The sequence below is a fragment of the Pinus tabuliformis genome, chromosome 7 (assembly GCF_031772625.1).
Source record: "Pinus tabuliformis cultivar Carrire ecotype Pingquan chromosome 7, CPIR1, whole genome shotgun sequence".
Lineage (NCBI taxonomy): Eukaryota > Viridiplantae > Streptophyta > Pinopsida > Pinales > Pinaceae > Pinus > Pinus tabuliformis.
Genome location: NC_142293.1, coordinates 1753087268 through 1753094751, shown reverse-complemented (window position 1 = coordinate 1753094751; position 7484 = coordinate 1753087268). Strand labels below are relative to the sequence as shown.

The following is a 7484-nucleotide window of genomic DNA, read 5'->3' as shown; positions in this document are numbered from 1 at the left end:
ATAGAGTCAGTCTGTTTACAAGCTCAAGTGTCCAGTCTTCGGCCTTGTTTCATCTCAGGTCGGCTAGGTATGTGTTAATATCTGATTTTATGTGTATTTTCGTGCTGCTCATTTAGACGTTCTTCGCCACTTTCGAGTTATTTTATCTGAAATCCAGGGAGTTCCAGTTTTTGTTGCGAGATCTGTTTTTTCTTTGAAAACAGTGTCTGTGTATTCGGTGATGTTTTAGATTCAGGTAATTATCGTTTCAGACAATCAGATAAAATTCCATTTATTTACTCAAACTCGGGTGACAATGTTCGTTAACTCTTTCCCTGTAGAAAGTTCAGTTTTTTCAATCATTAATTGTTCTGTATCTATTTCCCATCTCTGTTATAAATCTGGTGTCTTTTCATTCTTTCAGTAGCTTACATCTGCACAGTTTCGTCAGTGTCTGTACTTACATTAATATAAATTTGAGTTGGTCGTTTAGGGTTTCGTTGCCTGTTCTGTAACGCCCTTTTTTTCATTGTGAATATAAAATTTTCTTTAGGGCAGTATTTAGATTTTTGGTAGGACTTTGATTTTACTTCGTTTGAATTTCATGTGCTATTTATTATTTTATGACTTTTGGTCAGTATTAATAAAATAGTTAGGGTTTGTTATATTCTCACACTTTTGCGCATACTTGGTTTGTGATATGTGTACTTCTCAAACGTTTTAGTTCTATGAAGAATTTGGCTCAGAAATATTTTTGAATTTTTCCATCTCTATGTTCAATGTGCTTTCTTTACAGGTCTAAGAGTTCTTTTGAACTAATTGAGATAGTAATGTTCGTTTCATTGTAAGGACCCTGTATTACAAAACGTAATGTCGATGATGTACATTTATTAAGCTCCATGGTGTGGTTTGCCTCTCACAATTTTAATCTATTTGATGGACAGTAGGTTTTGAGTTTTGAAGATCTATTGAGGAGTGGTATTTGCAGTCTCTTCTCTAGCCAGGGAACGAAGGATTATTCAATCGACGTGGGTGTTTAGAGGGGAAAAAAAGTTATGTATGAACTGGAGCATTTTCTGCTAGAAGCAACTGGTCTAACATCTACCAATGATGGAAAGCAAAATTGAAATCCTGCGAAAGGGAGACTGGAAGATTTTGATTCAGATGATGGCAGTGACTCGAAATGCATTGATGACGATGATTCAGATGATGCTAGAACAGCAAAAAGGAAGGCTCTGGGTCAAGAATGCCCCTGAAAAAGAGATTTGATTCTGGTGACAAGGATGATGATGACAGGGGTCGCTGTGATGATTCTGATAACGAATTATCCATAGGAAGTGATTTATACAAAGATGATGAAGATAGGGAGCAGCTTGGGAAAATGTCTGAACTGGACCGGGAGTTGATTTTGGCAGAATGAGCAGAAGCAAGGGATAATTATTTAATGCGTAAAAGGGCTTGCCAAAACAAGATTAGAAATCAACAACGGAAAGAAACAAGGCCTCCATGTTCACGGATGCACTCTTCTGTGAAATCGACAAGGTTTATAAAAGAAAATGCTTTGAGTGAATTGGTAGCAAGGCAACAGAAAGCACAGGATTCTGACATTCAGCGTAAGCGGAGAGATAATACTGGTTCATCTAAGGGGTGGGATTCATCACCTAGTAGAAGAAAATCTCATGCGAGTCCAAACCTTAGTTTGTCATCCTCTAGTGAAGGAGAAGGAAGTGGAAGCAGTGGCGAAGAATCAGATAGTGATGGTGATGGTCCCGACTCTGCTGACACTCCCAGCTTTGAAGATATTAGAAGCATAACAATAAGGAGATCAATACTTGCCAAGTGGTTTATGGAACCATTCTCTGAGAATATCATTGTGGGCTGCTTTGTAAGAATTGGGATAGGAATGTCCAGGTTAGGATGGAGTACTTACCGTCTTTGCATGGTAAAAAATGTTAATGCAACAGACCCTGATAAACAATACAAGTTTGAGAACCGCACCACATACAAGTATTTGAATTATTTTTGGAGTAGCGAGAGCAGTGTAGCAAGATGGCATATGGCCAAGGTGTTTGATTCACCTTCACTTGAGAAAGAGTTTTCAGATTGGGAACGGGAAGTAGAACGTAGTGGTGGTCAGATGATTAGTCGAGCAGAAGTGGAGGAAAAAATAAATACGCTAAAAAGATAAATCAATTTGTGTATTCTGCAGAAACTGTAAAACAAATGTTGCAGGAAAAGAAGCTGGCTTCCAAAAGGCCATCGAATGTGGCTATTGAAAAGGACAGGGTTAGAAGAGAGATGGAGCTCGTGGAGAGCAGGCATGATTATTCAGAAGTTGAGAGAATTAAAGTGAGATTGAAGGAACTAGAAGTCCTTTCTCTTCAGAGCAAAAGCAAGGATGCAAAAGCCTTGATGCTAGTAGAAATGAATAAGAAAAACAAGGCTGAAAATTTCAAGAAAGCTTCTGAGGTCAAGCCTCTAAACCTTAATCTGAAAGCAGGTGAAGCAGGGTATGATCCTTTCACTCGGCGCTGGACTCAATCTCAAAATTATTATGATACAAAGGTGAAGGTTGCTGAAGACAACACTGATGCAAACAAAGAGGCAGATGCCACCAAAGTAGAGGAAGCCATAGCAATAGAAACTGTTGAGGATGATGGAAAGCTTGTCGACACTGATGCTCCTGTATCAGAAGATGTAAAGGTGTATTATTTGCATGATTTTTAACTTCCAATTTCACTTGCTAGATTGCAGAAGTATTGGGGTACTCAAGGGGCCCCTTTAGCTTTTATGGCTAGAAAGCAGAAGATTGAGTCAACTTGTGGAGTGCAAGTTCCTAGCAATGATAGAAGGAGGCATAGTATGACATTAACTTTGAATGATTACAAGCGTAGAAGAGGCCTGCTGTGAAAATAAATAATGATATTTTCTCTGCTTGTTGGTTTCCCCATTTAATTTTTATATGAAAGATTCGGAAATTTCCTTTTGGGATTGCCAGAAACATATGCAGAAAAGCCTTAAAGTGAACATTTTTGTAAATTGTTTCAAATTCTATATGTAGTGTGCCATTATAGGCACTTTAAAACACAACTGCAATAACCTAGTCAACCAAGGATTGTCTTTTAACAGTAGCAACATCATGGATTGTTGGCAGGCATGAAATCAACAATGTGTTAGAAATATAGGCTGTATTTTCTTGACATCTAAAGTTCAAGGGTGTTTTTTTGTCTCAACCATTCTGCTAAAAAATGGTATATAATGTTCCAAAAGGATTCCTTTCCTCTAAGTAATGCTATTCCACTGCAAGTTATCATGCAGTTGGTGAAACATGGCATTTTATGTTGTTTGAGATTGATGTTGAGTGATGCATTTTTCTAAATTATTGTTGAAATATGTAGTGCTTTTCAGATTCATGTAATAAATTCTATGTTTTATTAATTTCTGTTGTTGTAGTATAGTTTGCTTAAATGATTTTAGAGTTGTGGTTGTTTTTTTGTGCTTAGTTGTTTATTCTTGCTTTCGATTGATTGCAATTCTATCTAATAAGCAACTATCTTTTACATGGTAAAAAAGTTTGGCTGAATCGAGGAAAACATTCGATAATCTGGAAGAACTTTGGTACAACCAAATAATTTGGTTCAGTTGGGATTCGTATAGTCAATCTGTTGTTTGTCCAAAACTGAACCAAACCAAATCCAATTTTAACCCAAAAAAATCATCTTCCCAAGAAACCCTAAAGAATTCTTAAGAAAATGCATTTTAACTCTCAAGCCACCAATGAATATGTTATTTGCCCATTTCTTCTCCCTGTCCCGCCCATGCTTGTCCCTACTCCCTCGTTTAGGAGCTAGCCATGGGAGATTTCAGGAGACTATGCTGCTGGTGATGCCTAGAGAGGTTTGTCTATTCTGTTCATGTGTGAAGTCTCGAGGAGACTGCATTTGTAGTTGGGACACTGTTGCCTGCACCTTAAAGGCCTGCTTAGACCTTCATAAACAAACTTACACTCAAATGAAGCATGCCAACCGAGCCAACATACTAAATAAGTAGCTTCCACTAGGTATTTATTCATACAATGTTAGTTCCTCAATACAATGATCAAAGTTTGTCACCATCATTACAATTGTCTTCACGCATCCTTTTTCTAAATGAATCTATATTAAATGTGCTTGAATAACTAGCTTTGAAGTCTCTATTCTCCAACAATGTTTAGTTCTAAGTTCATGTAGGCAATTCTATGTTGAAATTATACTTGCATACTGGAATCATATATTGACGGAAGACGGTTACTCAAATGTCTACCAAAAAGAGCACCCATTCTAACACACCACCTATGCAGAGGAAGAAGCCTCACAAGTGTTTGGGCTCCTTTTCTCTATCATTGCTGGGGAAGTAGCCAAGAGTAAATATCTCTACAGGCATGAAGTCCAATATAAATAATGTATAAGACATATTTGACAACCAACAATTGCATCTAAAATGAAAAATATGTTCCCGGCCTTTCAGAAAATGTGGAGTCCAGCAGAATGTGAGGCCAACACTATCATCAAAATTCAAACCAGATATGAATCTTTCAGTCTTACGGTATTATGGGACAATAACATCACTGATATATGAACTATATATCAAGCTTTAAATCCTAAAATATAAGTGATGGATGCTTCACTGCAAAACCTAGAAGCCTTCTTTCAAATGTAACAACTGGATGATGCACGGAAGTTGATGCTAATAGAAGTCTGTATGGAGTGACCAACCCTTAACATGGTGGTCGGCTCTTGTACGAGAAGCCTTCCTTCAAATATAACAAGTGAATGATGCACAAAAGTTGATGCTAAAAGAAGTCAGTATGGAGTACCCAACCCTTAACATGGCGGTGGGCTCTTATACGAGACTTAGTCAACTCAAATTCACCTCCTACACAAACTTTGATATGCTTCAAGCAAGAAATGCAAGATAGGTTATACTTGAAGGGGAAAGCAGAGGAATTCATGAAGCAATGGATTCATGTAAGGCAAGTACCTGGTCAAAGGCATCAAACAATATTTTTGATGGCTTCAAGTCCATGGTGATGAACTTGGAAGTTCGTCGACTCACTTCTCAGAGGACTCTCAACCAAAATATCCAAAGAAAAATGGACCTGCTTAGTATAAATGATTTGGAGAATGCTTTACAAGTAGCTCTCGAGTTTGAGGCCAAAGCTTCAAAAGAAAATGTACTAAGCCTCCACCAACTAAAGCAAGGTTCTCGAAGCCTTATCTTTTAGAACTGTCTCTATTAGTAACTCAGAGCAGCCATTAAATTAGGGAAATGACAAAGGTAAGAAAAAGTATAGTAGTTATCATAAATATGCATGCATGATAACTACAGGGTATTTCTCAAAAATCTTGAATAACATAGAACCAGTGTTATTGGAACCAGACCGGAACTGGTGAAATCAGCCGGTTCGATCTTTTTGACACCCAAACGGGTCTGGTTCGAGGTCTAGAACCGGAAATGGCCAATTTGGTATTGCACTGGATGGTTAGGTACCAAACTGGTCAATTCTACACAATTTGATTAAAGATGTTCCAAACGTAATTATTTTTTAGAAAAAAACAAGAATTTATGAGTGGGGTAGCCTAATATTCAAGCCTATGGCTTTAGTATTGCTTAGGAAATTCATAACATTACCATGAAATGACTTTGGATGTTTGAGAGTAGTTCTGACCTCATTGAATTTCATATGGAGAAAGTAAAATTTTAGATCTCACTCAAAATTTAGTAGACTTGACAACCTTTTTCAGGATTTCAAGATTGTGGGGATTGCCACATTTCCGTTGGATTTTGTTATGTATGAGGGTATGAACTAGTAATTAATCAAGAACACTAAGCTCTCTATGTACCTTAATGTTAGTGACATTGGTTGATGAACTCTTCTCTCAGAACCCTACTAAAAATGTACCCATCACTGAAACAAAATCTTGACTTGAGATGCTACTTTTTTTTCTATCTTATTTTAATGCTTAGAGGGTGATATTGATGATGGAGATCCTAATATAGACAATGATTTTGATTATATGTAGATATTTGTTGTAACATGAATTTTTTTTTTGATGCTAACGGTCATCTGGACCCTGTTTGTTGATGTTTTTTCAGTTTAGAGATGGATTTTACTTGATGCTATTTTTGTTATTTGCTTCTATAGGACCTAGATAATGCAAGGGCCACACAATTTCCACCGAAGCATCCACTTGGGTTAGCCTCTATGTTTTGGATGATTACACAATAGATAAAATTGGCCAACAATTATCAAAAATTCCATCCAGCCAGATAGTCGATGCTCAATCCTACTTTATCTTTTCTAAGCACAACCAATAACTCCACGAGGATAACATGATTCCTATTTAGCAAATACACCGGCTGCCCGCTCAAATGGCTAGTTCCTATAATCATACCCTATATGAATAAAAATTGATGACTACGAGTTACGTTGGCTCTATACATTGATGACAGTTTCTTTAGCTTTGCCAACAATCAATGTACTCTAGTATAGACTAAATGGACATTGGAATTTCCATTATCCAGAAGATGGAATCTTACCCAAGGCATTCACAAAAGTTGTTGCCAACCCACAACTGGTTGAAAATAATCTCCATCATCATAACAAACTTTATGCCCATAATATGCACAAATGGTAACACATGATACATCTCCCAAACCAATGGAGTCCAACTAAAGTCTAATCCGAGGTCCTCCATTATCAACACTTTATACATAAAAAAAACTTGTCTGTAAGCGGCCTCTCTTTTCACTTTTTGGGGCAATTGCTAGTTAAGTTACTTGAAAAATCTGTCTCTTACAATGTATTTTAGGTATTAGAGGAGGGAAACGGTTATTTCCATTGATTGAGGAATCATTTAGGCAATTTCAGTGTTGTAGAAAAGATTTGTGTTGGTTCAGCTTGGGCCCGAAACTTTTTCGTTGTTGTCTAATTAATGAATGCATTAGGTTGACCATAACAAAATATCCATTTTCAGAATACACATTATCGTCCACCCTTACTTTCGACAATGCCCATTCACTTGTTGCTATTCTTCCCCACTCTATGCCTTACCATTCTATGCCTTACGGCGTTTCCTTTGCAACATAAAATACAAATGCTAGTTTAGTCACTCCAACTAATTTTAGTTCTTTTATTTGCCCACTGGACGTTCATTAGCCAACCAGCCGCACCGCTAGGGCTAATCACAACCTTTCCTTGTCGTACGTTAATTAATTTGTTTTATTGATGGCTTTAATATTTTAGTCACTCTGCCTTTCATTGAGGTACGTTGATTTATCGATTTTATTGATCGCGAACTTCATGGAGGTTTGGACGCGTACATCCAACTGGTTCTCAAAGACTTGTTTTTCAAATAACGCTCTCTCTCTAATGTTGCAACGGTTCACTGATGACTGTGAAAAGTCATCGGAGATCACGAAAGTGCAGAGCATATAACGAAAATATTACGGTACAGGTTTGAAAC

General features: G+C 37.2%; 1 pseudogene; it reads left to right on the top strand.

The window, feature by feature from the left end:
* The first annotated feature begins 1423 nt into the window (after nt 1-1423).
* Nucleotides 1424-2167, top strand: LOC149255356 (protein RTF1 homolog pseudogene; annotated as a pseudogene).
* The last annotated feature ends 5317 nt before the right edge of the window (nt 2168-7484 follow it).